This window comes from Micromys minutus, assembly GCF_963924665.1.
Source record: "Micromys minutus genome assembly, chromosome: X".
Classification (NCBI taxonomy): domain Eukaryota; kingdom Metazoa; phylum Chordata; class Mammalia; order Rodentia; family Muridae; genus Micromys; species Micromys minutus.
Genome location: NC_137970.1, coordinates 20,930,740 through 20,939,820, shown reverse-complemented (window position 1 = coordinate 20,939,820; position 9,081 = coordinate 20,930,740).

The following is a 9,081-nucleotide window of genomic DNA, read 5'->3' as shown; positions in this document are numbered from 1 at the left end:
ATTTAATATATACAAAAAACTCAAAAAGTTAGACTCCAGAGAATCAAACAATCCTATTAAAAAGTGAGGTATAGAGCCAAACAAAGAATTTCAATTGAATGGCTGATAAGCACCTAAGGAAATACTCCACATCCCTAGTCATCAGGGAAATGGAAATTAAAACAACCCTGAGATTCCACCTCACACCAGTCAGAAAGGCTAAGATCAAATCTCAGATGGCAGTAGATGCTGGGGAGGATTCGAAGAAAGAGGAACACTCCCCACTTTTGGTGGGGTTGTAAGTTGGTACAACCACTCTGGAAATAAGTCTGACAGTTCCTCAGAAAATTGGACATTGTACTACCTGGAGACCCAGTTATTCTACTTCTGAGCATATACCCCAGAGACGCTGCAACATACAACAAAGACACATGCACCACAATGTTCATAGAAGCTCTATTTCTGGAAAGAACCCAGATGTCCTTCAGTAGGTGAATAGATACAAAAATTGTGGTACATTTACACAACGGAGTACTACTCAGCCATTAGAAACAATGACTTTATGAAATTCCTAGGAAAATGGGTGTATCTAAAGAATATCATCCTGAGGTCACCCAGTCACAAAAGAAATGACATAATACGCAGTCGCTGATAATTGGATACCACCCCAAGGAAGCTCCAAGAAACAACTCACAGACCATATGAAGCTCAAAGAAAGAAAGACCAAAAAGCGGAAGCCTCAGTCCTTCTTAGAAAAAAAAAAAACAGTAAGTGTATAGCACCCTCTCAAAATGGAGTGCACCTAGACCTTAAATCATTAATAACTCGAGAGCTAAGAAGATAGCCTTGTGGCAATTTTTGTTATTTAAAAGTCATTATGTTTAATCCTTACACACCAAGAAAACTTTGACTGTTTCCATGTTATGTTCTGTTCTACATGTGCTTTATGCTTATTGCAACTAGTAAGATTTCAATGCATACTATCAAACCTTTTAAAAAATCAAGTGCTGACAAAAATATATTCATACAGTTTTATGCCAAAATGCTTAAAAAAAAATCTGTACATGTATCTCTGTTTTTTAAAATAAAGTTGTAAGAAAAAAAAAGAAAATATAACTATTGCTTTCTACTACCAAAATGTGAGGTTTTTGACAAACTTTTCAAAGTAAAGCTGACTTTAACTTTTGGTAAAGACAAACTGTAAGTTCATACTATACTGAAATTAGGTCATCATTTTATCATGTTATAAACTTATTTTTTTACTGTGATAATGCAGCATTCAAACTCAAAAGAATAAATCATGGAAATTAAAAAAATCTTCTCAAATATATGTCTGTATCATTCCGTTTGGTGTACAGACTTCTATCAATAATAACTTTTTTGACTTGTAAATATCACCACTTTCTCTTTGTGTCAGTGACTAATTTTCTTTATCTAATTCTAAACCAACTTTTACTATATTTACTAAACAATTTCGTAAAACCAAGACTTTAGTGTAAAATATTGAACCTATGTTAACATGCCTTCTCCACAGCAGGATATCTACTACCTGTCAATAGAGGCTGCCTCTGTGCTTCTTTTGTTTAAGGTTCTCATGCTTGAGACATTATGTAACTCAACGGTGGCCCCCTCTTACTTAAAATATAAAACTTTCTAACTCTTAGGCTGAAGCCTTAATATTTTTTTAGTAGATTCTTGCTTAACATGTTGGTTCACCACCTGTTACAGTAAATATTAAAAGGATGGCTTATCTCTTCATTGGTCTCCGTGGTCTCATTCTGTGGATGCCACTCTAGTGTGGAGCCTAGCACACAGTCTCTGTCATTTGGTCTGTAGGCCACACTCTCTACACAATTCCTTTCTCAGGTGGTTCATTCTGCTCACACTGCTGTTTCTGTTCCAGGTGGATATGACTACCCTGTGGTGTTTCTTTCCACTACTTCTCAGAACAAACATTTCTCCAAAGCCCAATAGCCTTTCATGGTAGGTTTATATGTTAAATTCTCAATCCACAAACTCTATATGCAGTATGATGTTATCTAACAGACAAAGGTATAAACTGCTCTTCTATATGAAATTAAAGACCTATGAAATCCCTTAAAATATTCATTTCTACTTAATGCCAATTAAGTACACCTAGATCCAGCTCATCCTTCTTAAACTCCATTTTGATTTCTCTTCTTTCTCTCTGCCTCTTCTTCCATTTTCCTAACTTTTACCTGCCTACCTCTCCACTGTCCAATCATATATCACCTTAACATCAATATACATGAAGTACATGCTGACCAATGGCTGATATGACTGTCTTATAAGAAGCTCTTCCAGAGCCTGAGAAATACAGAGTCGGATACTCTCAGCCAACCATTGGACTGAAATCTGGGTCCCCAATGGAGGAGTTGGGGTGGGAGACTGAGGGAGCTGAAGGGGTTTTCAACCCCACAGGAAGAACAGCAGTGTCAACCAGCCAGAGCCCCCAGTGTTTCCAGAGATTAAACCACCCACCAGGGAGTGCATATTAAGGAACCTATGGCTCTGGCTGCATATGTAGGCCCCGTGAAGGCTCAATACTCCAGTGTTGGAGGATACCAGGGTGGGGAGGTAGGAGGGAGTTGGTTGGGGACCACTTATGGAGACGGGGGAGGGGGATGGGATAGGGGGATTTCAGAAGGGAAACTGGTAAGAGAGATAACATATGAAATGTAAGTAAAGAAAGTATCTAATAATAATAATAATAATAATAATAATAATAATAATAATAATAATAATAAGTTTTTTAAAAGCTTCAAAAAGATTGTGGCCCTCTGTCTTCTTAGAAAGGATAAATGTCTCCTCTATGAATCACAATCTTTACCTACTTAATGACAGGGGTCTTAATATTTGCAAAAACAGGAATGATACTTTATGAAACATCTCAAATTATCTGGTTAGTGAAGTGTAATTTTATAGAAATTAAAGCTAAAATTTTGAATGGAGACATTATGATTGATGTTATTATGGACCCTTATGTATATTGTATTATTTTCTTGATGTAGATAAAAGAATTCATCCGAATTCAATGAATCCACTGGATAACAGTACTATATTCAGTAAAATCTTGAGAGTTCACCCAAAGAGAGATATTTTATTTTTTACTAATCTGAGTATTAGCATAAGTAATGTATATGGACTCCTAGTAACTCAAAAGAACAACCTCTTATTTTTTCCATAATCTATCAAGCAACAATATGCTCTTTTATCTTGTGTCAAATATACTTGCTTTCCACAACTGTACAGAGTTGCCATGCTCACTCAGCTAACTTAAGAAGATTTTCGTTCAACTTAACTAAGAATGGCCAACGTGTGTTTTTCCACACTGTACTAGAGGATCTATGTTTGAATAGCTTCCAATATGATTTGGGAATTGAAGCACAAAAAAGGTGGGGAAAAGGAACATTTCTTAGGCAATATAGACATTTCCATAAAACTCTCCAGTGGCCTTCTTGTGGGACTAATTGCTTCTTTCTAGTTACTTCCATTAACATTTTATGAGCACTGTTACATGAGGACTGATTTTTTTTATAGTTCTTAGAGGATTAGTGGGCCTCTGTTAGTTTGAAATTCCCTCAAGGTCATTGGCCCGTGCCCCCATAGCCCTGTGACCTTATGAGCCCTCACAGCTTTGCACTGTGCCCATAAGGAGGATTGCCAGAAATCAGCTAAGTAGGGTGGCAATACCTAGCTTGTCTTGGTGACCAGGCTGTCCTTGCCTTCCAACAGCTCTAGGCCTACATATACAACGTTTCCACAGTTTTTTCCAACTTTTTCAACTCTAAATGAATTTGATTTAACTTCAACTCCACAAAGTTGTCTTATTTGCTTGAAACAAAGCACACACCAGGAGACATTCCCTCACCAGTACTCTTAGGTTCTTTCTCCCATCACTTGCTTCCTCTCACAAATGGCACAATGGGAGTCACATAACATAAAGGCACAATTTTAAAATGCCAAAGCATGGGACTTATTGTTAGTTGACACTGGGACCACACTCCATCTCTAACACCCACTATGTGACTTAGCCAAGTCAGTCCTCTTCTGGTCACCCACCTAGCCATGATGTAGTGGATGTTATGTGTATGTAAGAAAGGAGACATGAATTAGACTTTGTTCTGAGTCACATAACCTCAAGAAGTAAGAATAAATACTACAGTTGGTTTTTACCTAAAAGTGGACAGAAGATAAATAAAGGTAAAGCTGTTATCTGTAAAGAAGCAGCTCTCTGTTATATATGCCAAGAAAGGGTAAATGGTTTCATATTATGTGGCTTGGATGATATCTGTGGGATGATGCCTGTATGGTTGTCTGATTTTAAACATGATGTTGTTCTTATCATTTTTTATCATAGTCATGTAATTGTCTTGTTTAATATTGATGCTTGATGGAATTGTTCATGTTCATTAGTAAAACACTCATTGCTTTCGTGGAACACTGATCAGAGTACCCACCAGCTCCAGGATGCCAGTGGTTACTTTTCCTTTATTGTTTCTATTGGTGTATATTGATATGCAAAGTAATGAGTTTCATAATAGAATTTTTTGTTCAGAATTTTATACTCTGACAATAGTCAGTCCTCATTACCATTTTTCAGTGTTCTTCCTGTGCTTTTAATCTTCTTCTTGTTTCCAAATACTTTTCTTTCTTCCTATGAATAAACTTATGCAGCATAGTTTTCATGTGTATCCTGGGCTTACAGACAACATGCTTGCCTAACCTAATTTTTTTAAAAAAAATATTTGTGGTGACTACAGGAAGTGTAACATTAGCAATGTGGCTCATGTCATATTTTTCTTGGACAGGTCTACTTTATACCAGGAATCTACTCAGTCCAATTTTTTTGTAGGACATTTATGTAAATAAAGTTTTATTGAAACATAGCCATACAATTTAATTATGCATTACTTTGGGACTTTTTGTTTTTCACCTCCATGGTGATTAGGAAACCTTCATTTCCCTACCGATCTTTCAGTAATGGCTGAATTAATTAGTTGACACAGAAATCCCATGGCCTGAAAAGTCCCAAGTATTTACTATCTGGCCCTTTGTTCTAGACTATCAAATAAAATTTGTGCTTTAAATTTATTAAATCCGTTGAGGATTTTATGCAATATATGTGATGATATATATTCAACAGTAAATGGATATGTTTAGGTTATTCCTATATTAAACTACCCCAGTGAGGTAGTAAGAAATCTATTTATTGTGTCACACCAGTATCTTTATAAGAGTGGGTACTAATGCCTAGTGTGGTATCTCATACCTTTAATCTGAGCACTTAGGAATCAGAGACAGCAGGATCTTTTTGAGTTCAAGGCCAGCCTAATCTACAAATGAAGTTCCATTTTATATAGGGAAACCCCATCTTGAAAAACCAGAAAGATAGATAGATAGATAGATAGATAGATAGATAGATAGATAGATAGATAGATAGAGACAGAGACAGAGAGAGAGAGAGAGAGAGAGAGAGAGAGAGAGAGAGAGAGAGAGAGAGAGAGAGAGAGAGAGAACTACTTTCTCACTGATGATCTTCACCATCCAATAACATGTGGAGGGGATAAATCATATCAGCACCTTTATGCATATTCCTATCAGCTTAATATATAAAGATATGTACCTGTTGTGAGTGAGCAGTGGCCATGCTAATTAAACAGAAATGTACATCTCAGTCTCAACCTGTGATTTGCAAATTACATTTTTAAGCCACTGTTCTTGCAGAAATCAGTGCCTTTCTTTTTGGAAAGTTCCTTTCTACATTATCGGAGAAGCATATCTAACATGTGGTTTCCTTTGCTGAACTCGGGTGGTGAAGCCAATTGGCTCAAATGATTATTATATTCTTCATCTCTCTACTTACCTTTCATCTTTTCTGTTGTTCTCAATTATCCTTGTGAAGCATTACTCTTTTTTGTGGGGGTGTGTATGTCACGAAATCACGTTTGGCATCACATTGAAAATTATGGCTTCTAAGCCTTCTTAAATTACACTTGAATAGTATTTTCTTGGAAGTCATTATGATTTTTGGTTCCTCCTAACCTTTGCCACTGGGGATCAAATAGCACTGCTCAACGTTTCCGTTGCTGCATTTTATAATGGCGGTAATGTAAGAATTTACTGGCGACTTTATACATAGAGACAAAAGCATGCCACTTTATGAAGCTATTAAACACCATGGATTTTCCCACATGAGAGATCAAGCTTATTGTATTTCTCCAGCCTCACAGCCATTACCCCCAGCCTAGCCCCATTGTGTGAGATGGTGTATTTGGCCCAGCCAACCTCTAACCAGAAGTTGTTAGCATCTTGACTACAGCCAAGCCATCTAACCAAGGAATAGCAGCAGAGACAACACACCCCTTTTTTCCCCACTGCTTGTTACTGTGGGACACCTGGACTATAAGTAGGGAAGGATATTAGATTCCCTTTTGACAATAGAAGCTTTTCAATGGCTAACAATGCATTTTTTTTTCAGCAGCAGAGATTAAAGTTAAAATCATGACAAGCAGAAATCAGGCTGCTCTTGTGTGCAGACATCAGACATTTTCAGCCAAAGAAGGCAATAAGCGACAGGACAAAAACTTGAACTTGAAACTCCTAGGGCTCGCCAATTAGATACTTATCTATTCTTTTATGGGTAAGGCTCTGTTTAAAACAAGATTTCTAAAGGGGAAAATATGGTTTCATTACTAAAATGCATTTGTTATGGAAATAACAGGCTGGTAAAATACATGAGGAAAATGATTAACATGAAAAATGATTAAATAGTATACCTCTATGCTTGCAAGATCTTAAACATTCAGAATAAAACTTTTTCATTGAGGGGGAGCTGTGGTATTCATTAAGGCTCTCTTTGGGGGTAATTTAGTTATTAAAATCAATCACATTTTATGGAAATCATGAAAACATTTCTTAGATTTGAAGGTTTGTGTTCTCAAAAAGTTAATAGTACTCTGAATCTGGAGATATTTACTATGTGGTTTTAGTCACTGATATAACTCTAAAAATATGTGAAGCTGCCTGTGAGATACAAATCATCCAGCTGCCAAATGTCCTTGTTTCTTCTTCAATAGAAGATGAGGCAAGGTTCTTTTTGATGGTGATCAGGTAGACACTGGAGTCTCTGGGGCTGCTTTGGGACATTCAAGTAAATACCACAATATGCAGCAACATCTAGCTACATATTGAAAATTGGTATAAGTCTCGGGAGACAGCTCAATGGCTTGGGGTATTCATTCAGTAACTATGCAGACATACTTCTGAATCTCTAACATGCACATAAAAAGCTGGTCATAAATATAATGGGGGGCAGAGAAACGAAGATCCAAAGAGCTTGTTGGCTAATAGTGAGCTTCTAGTTCAGTGAAAAAATCTGCCGTATCACTCCCATAGGTACATATGTTTGGAGGATTAGTCCACAGTTGATGAACTATTTGGTGAGGATATTTGGGGAGAATTAGGAGGTATTTCCTTTTACCTGGAGTAGGTACTTTTTGGGAGGAAGTGTGTCACTGGGGGTAAATATTGAGTTTCAAAAACCTATGCCTCAGGATATCCTCTCCCCCTCCCCCCCCCTCTCTCTCTGTGTGTGTGTGTGTGTGTGTGTGTGTGTGCCCCTGCTGTCCTAAGAACAATATGTAGCAGCACTGAGCCTGCCTGAGTGCCACCATGCTCCTGAGACTGCAAGAAAGACCTCAATCGAATGCTTTATTTTCCAAGAGTTGGATTGATCATGGTGTCTCTTCATATGCTTCAGAACAATAAAACTTTGACTATAGCCTCACATGTACATGTATGGCTATGAATGCACTTACCAGCATGCATCACACATACCATGTATATATACATGTATGTAACACACATATACACAAATTGAATAAATCAATAAAGAAAGAATTTATTGGCATAGCATTTGTGCAGAGCTAAATCTCATTTAGGCAGGGACTTCAGAGCTATTGATTATCCAGATAGTTCACCCAGGGCATGCAGATTCATAGAACAGGAGGATCTACCTAGTGACCTCTGACACAATCATGTGTTTTTCATTTCCTTTCATAGCTCCCCAGAGAGCTGTGCCCAGCCCACTGTGCAATGTAATCACACACTGGGCATAGTCAATACTTTTGATTTTTATAATGCTCAGTACACATACATTTTCCTTAGAATCCTGTATTCACAGTGAAGCTCGATGTGAATTCTTTTAAGAACTGTCCTCTGCGAGGTTCTAGCCAGCAGTTGACCAAAACTAATGCAGAAATCCACAGGCAGCCATTAGACGGAGCTTGGGGAGTCTTGTGAAAGAGTTGGGGGAAGGATTAAAGAACATCGAGGGGACAGGGAATCCAAAGGAGATCACAGAAAACTAGCTTTTAGTGACTTGTATTTGCTAATAAAATGCTGTCAAATGTTGCCGAAAGGACAGACCAGTGATGACTGGGAAATGCAGAAATTTTAAAGTCTATCTCCTGAAACAAAACAAAATAAAACAGACTTGAACCAATCTTCCAGCATAGCTCAGAGTGCACATAATTTCAGCATCTGCCATAAAATTCACAGTACACTAAGGGACTCACAATATAGTAGTGTGTGATTTTTTTTTCTCAACACTCTTGTTTATCTTAGCTGTTTATGAAAATGGAGTAAAACATATTTTTGTTTGCTTCCTTTTTGACTCTTTGTTTTAGTTTGCATTCAGATTTAGGAGCACAAGGAAGAAATTGCAAAGCACCAAATACCTTGTTTTAAAAACAATGGAAATTATCTGTTCAGGAAAGCATTCAAATGCCAATTCTACTTGACTCATGGAAATATCCAGACCCTAGTTGCCCAGGACTCTGATAATAATTTTCCTTTGGTTTCCTGGATCTCCATTAGCAGCACCATCTATAGTCATTTGGAACCCAGAATAAGCAAGTTGTTAGTCCTTCAAACTCTCCAGTTATCGATACCACCAGTGTTTGGCCAATCCTGAATTCAGTGCTCTCTTGCTTACTCAGTGACTCAACTATTCATGGGATTCTGAGGGATCAGATTGAAAAAGAACCAAGTATAAAATAAATTTTAATTTCAAAGAGA